This window comes from Equus caballus, chromosome 9 (assembly GCF_041296265.1).
Source record: "Equus caballus isolate H_3958 breed thoroughbred chromosome 9, TB-T2T, whole genome shotgun sequence".
Lineage (NCBI taxonomy): Eukaryota > Metazoa > Chordata > Mammalia > Perissodactyla > Equidae > Equus > Equus caballus.
In genome coordinates this window covers 87,433,771-87,451,399 of record NC_091692.1, presented here as the reverse complement: position 1 = coordinate 87,451,399, position 17,629 = coordinate 87,433,771, and the positions used below count along the sequence as shown (strand labels likewise).

At 41.6% G+C, this 17,629-nt stretch overlaps 1 long non-coding RNA gene across 2 annotated transcripts in view; it reads right to left on the bottom strand.

The window, feature by feature from the left end:
• Window positions 1-17,629, bottom strand: part of LOC111775036 (uncharacterized) — an 85,172-nt gene that overhangs the window by 20,340 nt on the left and 47,203 nt on the right. For both annotated transcript variants that reach the window (XR_011421440.1, XR_011421439.1), the window contains one exon: window positions 7,156-7,229. This is a non-coding gene — a long non-coding RNA (uncharacterized lncRNA). The remainder of the gene's footprint in view (window positions 1-7,155; window positions 7,230-17,629) is intronic.

Here is a 17,629-nt window from a genome sequence, read left to right as displayed (position 1 = left end):
GAAGCCACAGTGTCAGTCTTGAGAAACTAAAGCATAGACAGAACCTCAAAATGAACAAATCCTGTGCCAACTTGAGACCACACAGTAGAGAGTAACTCTCAAGAACCCATAGACAAGCCCAGGTCCATGAGAGACTAGGACCTCCGAGTTCCTCCTTTGTTCCTTGGTGCAACAGAGAGATCTTGGGGCAGAAAGTTTAATGCTGCTGACCCAGGCCTGGCAATAACATTTTAAAGTAAAAGTGTTACACATTAGGGTCCTGCAGTACACGTAGAACATAACTGCCTTCGCAGTTTAAAGTGGCCGCTTACAGACTTGACTCTTAGGCAAGGACGCCAGGAAAAGCAGAAATTATGTGCCATTCATCACAACCAAAAGGTTCTACTATCTGCTTTAGCCTCACCTGAAATGCTAGTGCAAGTCCTACCTGTGTGTCTCCAGGTCAAGTTACAGCAGCCCAACATGAAGATCTAAGTGGCCAGCATATTCTAAAGTCCATCCTTGCTCATATAACAATAGCCACTCATTGGTGGAAAAAGCTCCCAGAAGGTCAATTGCACGACTATAAAACCAAAACCACCACATAGTACAACACAAGTCAACGCGAACTAGACAAAATCCCACATGGGCACCATGATCCAGAGCTTTGGGCCCAAAGCTATACCTCTGGCCGACAAATCCTCTATCTCAACACCTTTTATTTTGCCCCTAAATATCATTTCTTATCTGTGCTTTAAGATCACCAAATGGCAAGATTTTTTTAGTCATTGAGTAACACTTTACTCTTTTCTACTTATGGAGCCAAATGAGATGTGGACCCAGAATTGGAAAGACAGAGATCAAGATGTCAGCTTTACTACTGGGAAAGTTATATTTACTGACATGGCTTTCAAGCATAGTGGAAGGGCTTGCTAACACTCCAAACGGAACTTATCCCAAAATACTGTTTTCCCTCTTTGGCCTGTGAAGCCTGCCCCACTCAAATTGGTGCAGTATGGAGAGAGTGGACCAAATGCTCCCTCTTTTTTTTTCTTTTTCTTTCTTTTTTTTTAGTGAGGAAGATTGGCCCTGAGCTAACATCTGTGTCAATCTTCCCCTATTTTGTATGGGAGACGTCACCATGTCATGGCCTGATGAGCAGCGTGTAGGTCCACATTTGAGATACAAACCCGCAAACCCCAGGCCACAGAAATGGAGCACGTGAACTTAACCACTATGCCACCAGGCTGGAACCCCAGATACTTCCTCTTGACAGGCAGAAATACGTCCAAAAGAACTAGGGTGGACTACGAACTGAGTAATTCGGCAATCCATTAAATCGCTCTTTTTTCCCCGAGGGTGGAGATGAAGAAAGAGGCCAAAAGGTGAGCATGATGGAGCACTTTATACATGAAAACATGAAGCAAAGGAAGAAGGAGATTTGCCTCTAAACAGAATCAGTTCCATTTAGAGTGTTTCTAAAGAGATTAAGTAATCATATAGATGGGGCTGTAATAATTATTGAATATCTGCTTTTAAAGTTTAGAGGTATAAGGAGTTAAGAAGCCATCTAATTTATTCATTAATTTATTCACTCATTTCATTCATTAAAGCAAGATTTATTGAAAGTCAACAATGTAGAAGGCATTGTGAAATCTTCTCTTTTTCAAATGAGGAAAGCAAGGACGCAAGAGAGAAAGCAATTTGACCAATGTCACGCAACACATCCAAGAAGAGCTTAGACTAAAACCCATTCTTCCAGGCATCATGGAGTGAACAGACTAAAGTGTGCGGTACTGGGCAAGCCACATCCGAAATGCTGCACTCAGTTCTAGCCACCTTCAAGAAGTTATTGATAACAACTGGAACCCAGAATAAAGAATTCAGCACAGTAAGGGAAAATGTGGAAAACACGTCATGTGAGAAGTGGAAGGAAGAAAGCTCTGGTGGAATGAGTTCTTCTGCTGGTGTCCGATGACCTGTTTTCAAGACGTGAATTCAATCATGTGGAGTTGCTACAACTTTAGACAGGTCCCCTGATCTTCCTGAGCCTCCATTCTCTCCTCCACAAATTGGAGATGACAATAACATCACTGCTACTGTCACAGAATTGCAGTGAGAACTATATGTGGTAACGGACAAGGATGATTTATGTAAAGCTGACATAAATGATAGGCATTTATTATCATCATTATTAAAGGTAATGGAGTTAAGAGTGTTTAGCAAAGAGAAAATTGGACCAAACTGAGCCCTGGGATATTTGAGGTACTGTCTCTTACGACAAAAAAAAACAAGAAGAAGAATAAAACTTGCTGGCCATCTATTTCTTAGGCACTTTTCTACGTCCTCCCTGCAAATTCACAACAAAGTAATGCTGCGATTATTGTGATCCCCACTGCACAGATAAGGAAAATGAGGCTTCAGAGAGGTAGAGAAATCTGCCCAAAGCAGCATGGTGAGTAAGTAGAAGAGTCAAGACTGGGACGCAGCGAGAGCACATCCTCTCCTCTCTGCTCCACACTGTCCATCAGTAAATCCTAGAACATAGCACAGCAAGGAGAGCAGATCGAGGAGGGAGACCCTGAACTGGGATCAAACTTGAGTCCACCTAGCTGACTCAAAGCACCGCTACTTTCCACCACTGGGGCAAATGGCGAAGTGTAAGGGATGTGGGCTCTGGAATCAAGCTCCTTGAATTTGCATCTGGGCTCTGCCACTTAGTGGCTGCATGGATGTCAGTCAGCAAGATAATTAATCTCCCTGTCTCCTTTTCCTCATTTGTAACATGGGAATGATAATAGGCCCAATTTTTCACGTCATTATGTGAGAACACATGAGATAATGTATGTTATCTCGTATATGATATGTAATATGATAATGTATGCTTGGAACTGCATGGGATAAATACAAGTATTATTGCTGAACTTTGTCAGAGGGAATAGAACATAGACTTTTGTCCTCAGGTGCAAGATTGGAAGAGAGATTGGACCAGGTGACATTCAGTTTCCTTCCAACCCTCAGATCCTAAGCACACTTTTCTTTCGCCTTCCTCTCTATATATTACCAGGCAAAGGCCTCCTGGAAGCATCCTAGAGATCTGCCAAGGACCTCTCTCAACATTGATTTTGATCAGAGCAAAAAGAATTTGGAAAATAACATCAAAGAACTGGGTACAAAACCTGATTTTTAAAAATAGGCACACTGAAGCCAGTTCTGAGAATTTGCTGGCATAGTTTATACATTTAGGGATTATTTTACCTTTTCTTTTAAACTGATCAAACGTTTATTGCAGTGTCCAAATGGGTGTGGGTTCCAGGAAGCTCAGAATGAGGGAACAAAATCATTTTAGCCAAGACAGCATGCTATCATCACTTGATGGTGGAGATCAAGCCTCACTCACTCAATGAGGAGGGGATGAGTCTTGACAGGAAGTTTTGACTGTGGGAATAAGAACGGGAGTGGTGGCGTTCTTTTCCAAGTTCAATAGAGATCAGATGAAGTTATGGGAAAAATCAAAGCGTTTCTCCTAAGTCTCACACTACTTAGGATTAACATGGCTCTAACTTACTCAGGGAGTGCTTCCTCTTTAAGACGGTAACCACTTTAGGCTTGTTTTTAAAGACAATCATCACAGCAATGGCGGGGGGGTGGGTGGCCACTCTTACAGAATATTGATGAGAAGGTACATGTTTTGGGGGAGGTGATATGGTAATATACATGAACCTCCCCAAATGTATTTTGATCTCAAAAGAAATCATTAAGTTCATGAAGAAATATCAATGTGCATGGTCAATACAGCATTGTATGTGACACTCAAAAACAATGGGAAAAGAAATATTCAGAAATGCAAGGCCAGTGAAATAAATCATGGTTTTTAGTTTAGTTTGCATTTTAGCTTACAGTTTATGGAAATATATTCTAATTTTGCATCCTTTGAATAGAACTCTATTTTATATTTTAATCTTATAGAGCATTTTTGTCAATAGAATACGATTAACATGAAAATTTTTTATTATAAAAGCATAAGGAATTATTTTGTTGAAATGAAGTCAAGAAAAATAAGTTTTATGGACTCAACATATACTCATTTTTGAATTATGCGTCTGAACATTGGTGGTCCATCAACAGAATACCCAGACATGAGCAATAATAACTAAATTCATTTGCTGACTCATATTTTGCTGACTTCCTCCCTTTATTCTACTCCTATTCCTTGGGGTCATAGAAAAGACGTCTAATCTTTACTGTACGTGACAGGTCCTCCAATATTTGAGGAAAGTGATTGTGATCCCCTGAATCTTCTCTTCACCAGGTCTAACTCAGGCTAAGCATATACTCTCCATCCATCATCCATTCAGTCCCCTCACTGTTATTCAAAGTGAGAAGCCTTTATAGAGTACCTACTATGTATTGGGCATTGTGCTGGGCACTGAGCATACTGAAATGAAAACATGTTGCTCCTGCTAGAGAGACATCAGATCCCAGGATTGAAAATCTTGGGCAATCTTTGACATTTGATAGCTTCTCCTTTTAAGTGCAGTGCCAAGAACCAAACAGTATATCCTGGCATAAGAATACTGCTAGACATTACCCTTTTACTCATTCTATTATTAAGCAGCCTTTAACAACAACAACGAAATATTGTCCACTCATGGTGTGTAAGGGGACTGGGGATTCTAAGATGGACAAAATAGAGTCCCTGTCTTTAAGAAGTTCAAGGTCAAATACCGCAGATATAGACTCAAATACAATGTGATAAGTTCAATGACAGAGGCCAGTATATGATGCTATGGGCAGTTTTTCAAGTCACAAATAATTTCATTTTACTCCATATCATCCTTAAGCTACCAACCTATATAGCCAACTTACTTAAATTTGCTGTCATCACTTTCTCACCTCACTGAAATTCCTCAATCCACTGAAATCTAACATCTAGCCCACACTTCACTTACACTGCCCTAACCAAGGTCACCAACGACCTCCTTGCCATAAAGTCAATGGGCACTTTCACTCCTTACCTTAATTTTCACGAACGACACCACATCCTTCCAGTGATTTCTCCAAGTTTCTGGCTAACTCATCTCTGCCTCTTTCATGATTTCCTCTTATTCTGCTCAACTCTTACACCTCTGTCCCATATATGTTTCCCACATATGTGAACCATTAATATGCTTGACAATTGGAACCATAAATACACTGGGTGATTGCAACCATCAATACACTAAATATTGACAAGCCTGTATCTGACCAAGTTATGACATATATATACAATGGCCAACTCAATCTCTCTTAGATGCAGCTCAAGCCCGTTAAACTCAGACTAAACAAATGAACCATTTTCTACTCTAGATGTGTTTCTCCTCCTGTATCTTCTGTCTTAGTGAAGGAAGATGTCTTATACCATCACCTGGATATCACCGTTGATGCTTTAATCTCTTTCATGTGTTCAATCACCAACAACTATCAATTTCTACTCTTAAATATCCACTCTCCACTCTACTGCTGCTATCTTTGCTCAGGCCACCATCTCTTATCTCATGGGTTAATGCACTGGCCCACTGAATTTATCTCCCAGTGTCAGACTGGTCTTATGCTCTTCCAAATGATCCTCCATTAGTGGCTAGAGTGATCATTCAAACATTCAAATCTGAGTATGTCATCCTATTGATTAAAACTTCTTAATGACTTTCACTGCCATGAGGCATAAAAGAGAAAGGTATCTTGAGAAATAACAAGAAATTGGGTTTTGCGGGAGTATAAAGTTCAACAGGAGGATAGTCAAGTTAATAGAAAGAAAAAGCTAAGCACAAACAGAGCTGGAAGTAGGAGGCAGTCAGTGGAGCATTAATCTCCAAGGGCACTAAAACAGGACTGAAATACATCAGAACAGATGCCAGTTAACTCAAGTGCTCATCCAGAACGTATAGAATTGGAGAAAATTAGATTTGTTCCACTTTCGCCCATAAAATAGTGTTCTAGAGTGGAAATAAAAGAATGCTTCTTAGTGATGCGTTCTTCTTTATCTCTGCTTAGAAATTTTGCAGCATGGCACTGACAATTAAATTGTGCAACTGAAGACAGCAACACCAACGCTGTCACTAGCCAGATGACAGTTACTTGGAGCTATTATAGCTGAAATACCGAGAGCTGCTAATGCATGGGGTACTGCTATTGCAGTAGAATCCATTTGTATGTAACTTCTGTCACTAGCAATGAGTGACCAATATCCAGTCTTGAGTAATACGAAAACTGGGAAATACCACACTGATTCTATTCATACAAAAGTCCAAAATAGAGAAACTCACAGTCAGGAAGTTGCTTAGGGCTGTGGGAGGCATAGGGAGCAGGGAGAGGAGAGCTAAGGGTATGGAATCTCTTTTTGAGGTGACGAAAATGTTACCAAATTGACTGTAGTGATGGTTGCACATATCTGTGAATATGCTAAAAACAATTGAACACTTTGAGTGGATTGTATGATATGTGAATTATATTGCAATAAAGTTTTTTTAAGTATTGAGGTAATTCCACATATTTGAAATTAATAAAATTATTTTAATACCTTTTGAAGTGCTGTGTCTTAGATTTCTTACTGTTTTGAAAGGACTTTATAATGTAAACTTTCTTCCCCATTTGATTTCAGAACATTTGTTTGTTGTATTTCATTTTCCTTGGAATGCTAAATCAGTTAAAAGTTTAATTATGATCTTTAGAAAACTATAGAATAAAGTGTCATTTCAAATAGGACATAATTTTCTTTCCTGTTGACTTTTATATCATAAAGAACAAAAAGCAAGTTTAAAATAATGTCAATAATACAGTTGTGGTTTATCTTTAATCTCACTAAATAAATATTGAACAAATACTTTTAAAATGCAGGTTGAAGGAACCCCAAGTTATTAAGCTGCTGCGTGTCCCAAGTGTGCCCTGAACTACAGGTAGATTTTGCTGTTTCTCCCAGGGACAGGGTCACTCCATCTTATAAAAGTGGCTGCTGTGAACACTTTTGAGGCCAGGGTAGAGGAGAGCTGAGGGGAAGAACACGTGAATGGAGAATCAGGCGAGACCCTGCATAACCCCACGGTAAGAATTTGTTACGGACCAACTGTATGAGGAGGACCAAGAAAAGGGAGGGGAGGAAGGAGGAGGAGAGGCAGGGGAGAGCCTGAGTCAGAATACCTGGTTTCCAGTCTCAGCTTCCATTGGTTCCATGGCTCCAGGCAAGTTGCTTTTTTCTTCTGAGCCAGCCCTGTCTGAAATATAATGCAAGCCACACATGGAACTTAAAATTTTTAGTAACAACATTTAAAAAATAAAAAGACAGAGGTCAAATTAATTTTAAATATATTCTATTTAACTTACTATATCCCAAGTCCTATTACTTAACTATCAATTAATAATTATTAATGAGAAATTTTTTCTTACTAATTGTTTGAAATCTGGTTTGTATTTTACATTTTTAGCATATCTCAATTCAGGCTACAGCATTGCTCAGCCCAGATCCGGGCTCTACTTCCTGTCTCCATAAAAAATAAAAGTGGGAGTGCTCTGTAAGTTGTAAGTTTCTTCCCAGCTCCGACATTCTTTGATTCACACTAAGAGATTTAAAATATATCTAAATAAATTCTATACTCCCAAACTCTGTGGTCTCTCAACTCCTCTAAGTCAAAAAAGGAATACATAGTACATGTGGCAAGGGGAGCCTGTGAAGATTATTGTTTCTCATTATCTTTTATCTTTGGCACATTTTAGCTGGGAACACTTCAAATTAGGAATTAGACCCAGCGAAATTTCTTAGCCATGTGGAAGCCGACCCGTAAGCTTTCCCCAATTGCACAGGCACATTACTTATGTTAAGCTTCCCTCTGCTTCTTCAATTCCAGTTTAGCAAAGCACAATGAAAGCTTCTGGAATCAGACACCACATTTTAAAATCTGCCCTTAAAAATCGTTGACCCACATGTCCCCTCTTCTCATTCTCAATCCGTGCGTCCTCCAGCATTCTGCTACAATAGAATCCTCCATATGCGTCTTTATACACCTCTCTGGAAATCAGCAAAACTCTCCCATGTATTCGGCTAAGTAGACGCTTTGCCATTCGAGCCATCCCTGGTCGCTCAAAGGAAGAAAGAGGTTTTGCATAAATCCTCTTCAATTCTGGAATGTTCCCCAAAATTACCTGGCATGAATTGGTCACCTTCTCCCTTATGTTTGATTACCATCTAGTGTTACAACTCCTCAGTGTGACCATAACACTGCATACATTTTCACCTTACCCTGCAGAGGGACTTTTGGGGCCTCTTTTTATCTTGTCTGGAGGCATACACCTCTCTGTCCATGGGACCATCCTGCCATGAAACGAAAATGCAGAGGCAACGTTCACCCATAATTACTGCCAAGAAGCAGGCAGCTTTCAGCCCAAAGGCAGCACCAGTTAAAATTTTCCCTATGGGGCATCATCTCAGCCTTAAATTTGGGAGAACCTACTGGCATATGTCTTGGGTTTAAAAGCTTTTCTAGACTGGAAATGATTTTAGATGTAATTTGGGAAATGTCTCTTATAATAAAGACAACACTTTGGGCACTATATCTTCATCCCATAAACACCTGCTGAACATTTACTCTGTGACTAACTTTGTAGTAGGTCCCAGAGATGCAGAGGTGAATAATCCCTGCCTGTCACAATATCCAAGGGGATGCGAATAGAGGTGTGAATAGGATATTTAACCATAGAGACACTTACTGGTTCCCTCACACACTCAGCAATGACTTCATGTCTCTATATTGAAATATTTGAAGATGCAACAAATGACGTATCTACCCTAGGTAACTACCTCTAAGAAATTTATGATGTGGAGAGCAAGGCAAAAATATACAATCATAACAGGAATAGAAGATAACTTACGAAAGCACCCAAAGAGTATAATTTCCCCAGGGCAGGCAGTACAGTGTAACAGAAAGAACTGTGGATGTACTGGACTTGGTTTGAGGCTCATCTTGACATTAGGCAAATCACATAAGTTCTCTGAACCTGAAATATTCTCACTTGTAAAAAGAAGTGATGATATCTACCATGTTTTTTTCCATGAATGGCATGAGAAATAAATAAGATAGGAAGATAATTTCAGTTGCCAATAAGTGTTTTGAAAGAAAAAAAACCCAACTGGGTGTGTTAAGATTAAGAGTGACTACTTTCTTTGAGGTGTTCAAGTTGGTGATGACAGTGAGTTGACACTGTCAACTTAATAAGCAAATTTGCCTATTATTTTACCCTCAGAATGAGTTCATTTGGGAATAGCCAAAAGAATTGTAATTCAGGATGTGCGTGCCATGGTGAACCATAGACAAATGCAGAAAACAAATGAGGGGAGCTTGCTTTTATAGAGAAAAAGGAGCAGGGAGGGGCTGTTCTAAGAAAGTTCATTGGGGGAAAGTAAGTGGTCAGGGCAGCAACAGCTTCTCATTGGCTGAGCTGCATTGTTTCTCATTGACAGGGCTGCTGCCAGGTTGGGAGGGAAATCTTCCTTCCGTAATAAACTGGTTTTACTTCCTGTCGAAGAAGCAAGTGTATGTCTCTTCCTGTTTCATGTAATCGACTATGTTTGAGCACTCCCCCTACAGGTCTTCCTGACTCCAATTTAGTTAAGATTTCTTTTATTAATTTCCACAACACATAAATGAAGGAGTGGTCGCTACCACGTTAAGATTTTGGGCAAGGGGAGGGTAGTAAGAAGATGGAGGGTGGAGAGAGAGAGTCCCAGGTGGAGGAGAGAGCCAGTGTAAAAGCCCTGATGTGGAAGCAAGCACATCCCATCTGAGGCACAGAACAATGGTTATGTGGCTGGGGAAGGACTGGTAAGGCCAAGAAGAGTCAATATTGATGATACAGACTTTGCCAGAAGCCAGATGATGCAGGGCCTTGTAGGGCCTAGGGAGGGATTTGTATTTTATTCTAGAAGCAAAAGGGAGACAATTGTAGTTTTGAAGCCTCAGAAATCCAACTGGACCACAGGCAGAAACATTAAGACATTTTTCCATGTTTTCTCCTTTTTTTATTACTACTAAATTCTCCCTCTTCATCTGACTAGAATTAAGGCCTGTAGATCTTTATATTCTCAATAAAGACACAAATGCTCATTGGGGGCTTCTAGAAGGATCCTTGGGATCCTGATAAAGAAGGAAAATCATTTCCAGGTGAAAGGCATGGAAGCGTCATAAGGGGAGAGGACTTCCAACACCAGATGCTGCACAGTTCATGGAAAGAATGCAGACTTGGATTTGGGAAGACACGGGTTCAAACCAAGTCCCGGCCAGGTGAAGCTGGGCAAAATCCAAGCCACTCTGAGCACCCTTTCATAAGTCAAAGTAGTCTAGAGGTGCCTACTCCACAGAGCTGTGGAGAGGATTAAAGATGATGGCAAATACGAGGAACAGGCTGGCAATGGCCAGGTTGCCAGACATACCCCGTCAACAAGTCCAAAGGGTGTCTCTGTGTTTTGATTACCATGGCCCACATCTCCCTGTGCCCCTTTAGTCAGTGGGGATCACAGAATGTCAGTGGGGGTCGGTTCAGGACCATAGTGAGGGAAGTCAGGATTCTAGAGCTGGTATTCAGCCATATTAGCTCATCTTTCAGAATGCCTCTAGGACGCCAGCTTCTGCTCTCTCCTCGTCCCTGCTGCCCCCACTGAGTTGGGTTGGGAAAATCTTGGTTTCCCTGGAGGGAGGTAGACACTTACTAACTCCTGCTCTCATCCATTCCCCTCTCCAAAGAGTGGCCAGCCCTCTATTTTGGATCCCTTTCTCTGAGGTAATCCATAAACGCCTATAATTTTCTCTCTGGCCTTTCCCAAATTATCTAATCCAGTTGCCTGATCTAGTTGGTTTGGACAGAAGGTTAAGTGACCTTCTGTTTGTTTCTCTCTAAAAAGCTGTGAATTGGGTTTTTTTTAATAAAATGAAAGGCAGAATTCCACAGGTACGCGTTTTCAATGGAGCATAGAAGTTCAGGCTATTTATTATCAGCCTTCGAATAAGTCAGCTGTTAAAGCCTCGTGTCCTACAACGTCAGCATCAGGTGGAGAGTTAGAGAGCAAACTTGGCATCTCAAACAAGAAAAAATGAAACCCAGAAAATTAACATGAGTTGCCCCAAGGTCATGCAGTTTGTGGAAACAGAACCAAAACTGAAGTTGAGGTTTCCTGTCTTCAAATCCGTTGTTCTTTCCATTACACCTCCCTACTTCTCTATCTTGTGTAAACATAGTAACAAAACAATAAATAAACCCACTTCAAATCCTGTGTGGATTAAATAGTATAATACTTGGCACGTCGTAGCTCCTAATCAGAACTGCAGGAAAACATGGAGAGAGAATGCATGTGATAAAGACTACAAGAAAATAGACTTCTGATATTTCAATAGAAATATTCAAATAACTACACATATTTGGGACCCATCCACTATCCCTGCAGGAAATGTCTTCTGGTGGTTGACTCGTTGCTAAAATGTTCTTGGAGGAAACAAGCAACGACCAATGTCCCATCGGTTAGAATAATCTATTCTTTTTTCCTCATCTTTTCCTGTAGGTTGATAAAGAGAGAAAGAGATGGAAAAGGACACAAGTAAAGGTACACGTTTACCATGGATGGACAGTAAAGGAGATGGTGGGAGAACACAGTCTATTACTGAGGGGAGCCTTAGACCCCATCAATTGCAGATAAATCAAGAGGGAAACACAGCTGAAGGTAGTTCTGCCCATGTGATTTTGAGCTAGATAAAAGAAGGGTTTTAAAAATAGAAGCTTTTATTAAAAATGCAAAAGGATGAAAGATTTAGTGGGGATTAAAGTGATTTATTGTATGGGAGCAGCCCTGGAAGGTGTTTATTTATAGGCAATTATACACATCCCCAACAGGGACAATAACAGCCTGTAAGAGAACATGTCCCACATAGTTTCTCCAGGCCTGATAGTTCCTGAGTGTTCTTTCGAGCACTGCTTTTCTCCTAGGCTAAGCCTGTGGGTGTGATGAGTGACCAGGTAGACCACTGGGGTTTCCAGTGACCCATCCTTCCCTCTGATAACATCTCTGACCCCTTTGGCTGGTTGCTGGCAGCCCCCTGGACCTAGGAAAGAGTTGCCTTCCAGAAGTATGGCAACATTGTACCCCTTTTTAACCCAAGGGGTGTGAAAGCAACTTGGGACTCTGTGGGACACGGAAGTAAAGAGCTATCACATAATAATTTTAATAATAGCTAGATAGTATGTATTGGCCAGCCCTGGTGTACTGGTGATTAGGACTTGGCACTCTCACTGCTGTGGCCCAGGTTCATTTCCCAGTCATGGAACCTCACTACCCGTCTGTCGTTGTCACACTGTGGCGGCTGTGTGTTGCTGTGATGCTGAAAGCTATGTCACCGGTATTTCAAATACCAACAGGGTCACCCATGGTGTACACATTTCAATGGAGCTTCCAGACTAAGACAGACTAGGAAGAAGGACCTGGCCACCCACTTCTGAAAAAGCTGGCCATGGAAACCATGTAAATAGTAGCAAAGAATTGTCTGGTACAGCATCGAAAGATGCGAGGATGGTGCACAAAGACCAGGCAGGGTTTTGCTCTGCTGTCCACAAGGGCGGTGGGAGTCAAAATTGACTGGACAGCATCAACAACAAAGCATTTATTGACACCGTGTGTGGCAAACACTACATAGCCAATATAGGGTTCTAATATCTTTACGATCACAAGTCTAGGACACCCTTCTCCAGCCTGGACGACTCTATCAACCTTGTCTCACTGCTTCTGCTCTTCTCCCCGCCTCCCCCTGACATCTATCTCCAAGCAGCCTGAGCTAGTGTTTTAAAGGATAAATCACATTGTATGATAACTTTGCTTAAAATTCTCAATGGCTACAGACTGTGCATAGAACAACAACAAAAATCCTACCACTCACGTACTCCATAAATTCTAGCCACACTGGGCATTCTGTTCTTGAACCTGCCACGCTCATGTCCAAGTGAGGGCTGTGGTTATGGTTCCCTCTGCCTGGAGGGCACTGCCCTGCATCTTTCCATGGGATCGCCTCCCTGTCATTCAGCTTTTCATTCAAATGCCACCTCTTCAAGAGGCCTTCTCTGATCACCCCTTAGCCACCCACTCCGGCCCTACTTATTTTCTCCTACTTCTTTATATTTCGTTCTTCGCAATATTTGTAACTATTTGAAATTCTCGTATTCATTTGCTTGTTCGCTTGTTCATTGTCCACCTCGCCCCTTGAGAAATATATATTCCATGAAAGCAAGACCTTAGCTGAATCTCCAAAGGCCTCGAACCTTGCTCAAAGCCCCAATCGGTAGGTTACAGGGCCCAGGTGGGAACCAGGTGTGCCTGTGTCCTGTGCTTTCACTGTGGTCAGATTCTCTCCACCATCTTCTTTCCACAAAATAGCTTTGAATGCAATCTCAGAGTCCTCTCAACGGAGGCCCACTTGTGGTGAAGACGAGACCCTGGTACACAAGTCTGGCTGGGATCTGTGTCCCTGGCACACTGTTTAAGGAGCTGCAAGTTAAGGGACAGTATTGCCTAGTGGAAGATCCAGAACTGGAGTTGTCTTCAGCTTTTCCTGGTCTGTGTCACCCAGAAACCCCCACAGGAATACCTGACAGGGGTAATTTAAAAAAATAATAATAAGGCTGATTAGGATGACCTAACAAAGGGAGAAATACAGAGAGAAGACACATCCCCCTAGAACACAGACTGCCTGCTCTGAGTTATTTAAAATCTCTTTCCTAAAAGGTGCCAATTGTTACTGTCTGAGGATCTCAGAGGCTTGCAGGCAAGACGACAAACAATCTTTCCTCCCACCCCAAACCAGCCACTGAAAAGTACTAAATAGCTCCCCAATCTCCTCTGCTGAGTCACCTGGAGGGGGGAACCTCATGTCTCTAGGGCCTCCCCTCTGATAGAATTCCTCTTCGTGAACATCTCCCTCAGGATGAGCAGACACAGGCCTCACATCAATGACACGAGTGATGACTCAGACAGCTTCTCAGAGCCCACTGCTCTTGATGAGAGTGGTTCACATTTTCTAAATAATCCATGCCAGCACCCTAAGCTCAGTTGTAAAAAATAATAATAATAATAATAATCCCCCAAATATCAGTTAGGAAGCAACAGCTCTTACTCACGGTTCTCCGGATAGGGCACTGGCTGTTCTCTTGAAATACATCAGTGGAATTTCAGAGTTGAAAAGAACATTGGGAATTTTCCCAGCCCAGCATTTCCCCGTGTGTGTCATACTAGACACTGGAACTACAAGATGTTACTAGGTGGGAAAGAGGGGTTTGGGAATAAAATAAACGCAGAGAATGCTATGTTTCACAGAGTTAAACACATTTCTTTGTGGAAGGACTTTCAGAGTCTGTAAGGTGAATTGAGAGTCCTTCATTGGGGAAAAGGAGTATATCACGTGTTCTCGTGCTATTGTGCATGGGACCCTTTGTCACAGAACATCTTGCTGGATTAGTGTTCTGTGGGATATTAACTTGGGAAATGATGGTCTAGTCTTACTTTATACGAGTAAGTCACTTTGCTCAGGGAATAATTCTGTATGTTCAGTGGACAATACTTTCTAGAGGTCTCTTTAATTGAAATTGTATGGAAAGCTAAATTAGAATAGATGAACAGCTGAAGGCAAGATAGTTTAGTGGAATGCACATGACTTAGAACCCTGGTATACCCAGCCGTTAGTGCATGATTTGGAGAGGGCTGTGTTATACTTTTGAGAAGGTTCAGGTCAACCCAGTGCAAAATGACAAGCAACCAGTATCTCCTGCTGGGGGAGATCAGCAGTGCATGAGACCATCTGTCAAACCTGAGATCCACAGCACATGAGGGAGCACATCCAAAGCTGGTGTCGTCTGCTACCATCTGCCCATGACTTTTCCAGGTGTTTGGTTCTCTTGGCCAAAAGTTAATAACCACTTGATTGTTATCTGGTAAAACCCCATGTTCCTCTTCATTTCAAATACACTGCAATTGCGGGCATTGATTCATTCAACAGCATTTGTCAAAGCTGCTAAGTTCAAGCACTGTGCTAAAAGCTGGCAATGCAAGTATAAAAAGACTAGATAAAGTTAAGGCCACTATTCTGGGCTTCTGACACTTTAAGCTTATGCAGAATGTCTCACCCTGATTCTATCCACATTCTGAGTCTTTCCTTCTACCTGCTTTCCCGGGGAAAAGAAAGTACCTGTCGTGCATACCATCCCTTTAGAAATTTGCTCCCCAACAATGTGTTCATCAGTCATTGTTACATCCATTGAACATGTGCACAGTGCCAGGTGCTCTCAAAGGCTGAACAAGACACAGGCCCTGCCTTATGGAGCTCATCACTGAGCAAACAGGCATGGCTAACCTCCAGGTGGATAACAGAGCATGCCTTTGAATGTGGCAAAAAAGGGGAAACAGAAGCATCCATTTTAAACCAAGAGTCAGACATTCTGCTCCGCCATTACCAGCTATGTAACTCTGAAACAAACCACCAGCGCCTCTATTCTCAGGTGCTATCTATTCAGGAGTGATCTACCTGGTCTCTCTGCCCAGGTTTTGATTAAACAATGAATATTTACATAACATTTAACAGTAGGTAAGTACTTTTAGCATCTATTTGTTAATCTTCACAATCACTTGGTGATATAAGTATTCATCATTAGGATTATTATTATCAATGGTAATTGTTATTGTATTAGTATTAGCATTAGTATTCTAAGTGATAGAAGTATTAGCATTAACAAGGGCGATCATGTATCTGACAGGTGCAGAACAGAGGCAGCAGGTGTTTGTATCCTCACACAATTGTTAAAAGTGCTCACTTCCAAGTTCAAAGCCTCTAGGTTTGTATGATACAATTTATGATCCCTCTGTGATTATCCTTGATCAAAATCAGGCTCAGAGAGGCCAGAAGGGGCATCCAAGATCACACAAGTCACAACTGGACAAGCTCTGATTTGAATGCAGGGCTGTCTCATTCTAAATGCCATTTACCTTCAACCTTCACAAGCAGGACCAATCATTTTGTGAGAATGACTAAGTCAACAACTAAGAAGGTGCTTTGTAAACTGCAAGATGACGTACGTAATTTGGGCAATGTGATGTTATTAATAATCCATCATCTATTCAGTCCTTTCCAAGACCTACTGTCACGAGGAGTAAGGCATGGAAGAGACAGCCCAGAATAGACTGAGAAGCCACAATGGATGTGACCAGGAAGGAAGAAACTTTTCTCACACATATGCAAAGAAAAACCCCTTCAACAAAGAAAAACTGTGAAACCCGGGGGCTGAATGACACAGCGTCTGCCACTGAAAAGAGGAAACAGAAGAGGATCAGCATTTTCCTGGTGAGGAGCACAATACCTCTGTTCATGAGATGCAGTGGGACGTGGCATCCGGCATGAGGAGGAGAAGGAAACATGGCATTTGTCCCAAAGGGAGATGAACCCACACCAAAAACAATGACTGCCTCTCCAGGTGGAAACTGCCACCTTAGGAGCATTGATAAATCTCCCAGACTGAATGGGGTCCTGTCACAGCAAGAGCAGGCAGGAAAGATGGCTGGTGGCCATTTCCTTTTTTGGCCCTAACAAACATTCTGTAGTTTTCATTTTTCTGCCAGTTTTATTGATAAATAATTGACATACATCACTGTCTAAGTTTAAGGTGTACTGCATGATGATTTAATTTACATGTTGTGAAATGATTACCTCAAACTGGTTTAGTTACATCCATCATCTCATAGATACAATAGAAAGAAAAGAAAAAAAGTTTCTCCTTGTGGTGAGAACTCCTAGTATCTACTCTCTTAACTTTCCTGTGTATCATACAGCAGCGTCAACTATAGTCATCAAGTTGTACATTACATCCCAGTGCTTATTTATCTTATAACTGGATGTCGCTTTTCATTTGAAGTCGAGACAGAGAAGAGAAAACTAACTACAACTGAGCACTTGCTCTCAGTTGCCAAATATTTGTGAAGCTCCTACAATGCTTCTGGACACAGATTTAGGCACATGAATGTGCAAAACAGATAAAGATCCCTGCCCTCAGAGGAGCTTCAGTTATGGAGGGGAGGGGCATACACAGCTAACAATAAACATAATAAGTCAGTACACTTTCTAGCTTGTTAGAAAGAGGCAGGTGTTTCTTACCTAAAAAGCACAAATAAAGCAGGGTGAGGGGGCAGAGAGCACTGGGAGGGAATTGTGGTAGTAAATTCTATGGTCACATTAGGTCTTATTGAGAAGGTGACATCTGAGCAGAGACTTGAAAAAGGAGGAAGAATGAGCCATGAGACTACATGGAAAAGAGGTTGCCAGACAGAGGGAACAGGTAGTGCGAAGTCGCCCCAGTGGCAATATGTCTGGGATATTCAAGAGCCAGTGTGGCTAGATCAGAGAGAGCAAGGGCAAGGGAGAGGGTAGAGGGATAAGGTCAGAGAGGCAATGAGGGCCATTTCACGAAGGGCCTCGTAGATCATTGTAAAGCTTTTGGCTTCTACTCTGATTGAAAATGGAGAGCCATTGTAGTATTTTGAGAATTGACATGATCTGACTTAAGATTTTCAAGAATCACATTGTCTTTAGGCTATTGCAATAAC